The sequence below is a fragment of the Sinocyclocheilus grahami genome, unplaced genomic scaffold, assembly GCF_001515645.1.
Source record: "Sinocyclocheilus grahami isolate Dianchi unplaced genomic scaffold, SAMN03320097.WGS_v1.1 scaffold1061.1, whole genome shotgun sequence".
NCBI classification, from domain to species: domain Eukaryota; kingdom Metazoa; phylum Chordata; class Actinopteri; order Cypriniformes; family Cyprinidae; genus Sinocyclocheilus; species Sinocyclocheilus grahami.
Window position 1 is genome coordinate 149,650 of NW_015506240.1, and position 626 is coordinate 150,275.

Here is a 626-nt window from a genome sequence, read left to right on the forward strand (position 1 = left end):
AGTGACCATATGCATCTGCCTATTAATAATTATAAATGCAACATAATGGCTCTGTTCCAAGACCTAGTAATCTGCCCTGTTGTCTGCTGTCAGCATATGCAGCTACCTGAAATTCACAAGCAATGGATTTAAACTATCTCACTAGGATTTAGAACATGGCCATTAACACACTATTTTTAATAATATATTTCATATTGAGGCTAATTTGCAGGCACTGTTCACATCTCACGCGCACAACATTTAAAAGCATTTTCATAGGACAATTTTAGATGTAAAACAGGATGTTTCCATTTGTAATGACTCAGGATTGACATGATTTTGTTTCCAGGTTACTGGGAAGGATAAACACTGACAGTAGAAAGGTAGAGTATATAAAACGGTGTTCGCTGATGGGACCGCATAGATAATTGAGTATTGTGTTTGAACAAGTCCCAGCATTAGATTAATGATTTATTCAGGACTTACAACTGAGCTGGTACACGACACACTTCTGTCCGAAACGCCTCCAGGATTGTGGGGAAGAATGTTCCAAATTTCAGGATCAGGCATTATGCTCTGCAGTTTTGCCATTTTAAATACTCACGTCCTTTGAAGCATGATTGATTCTGATTGGCTGTTTTTTTTTT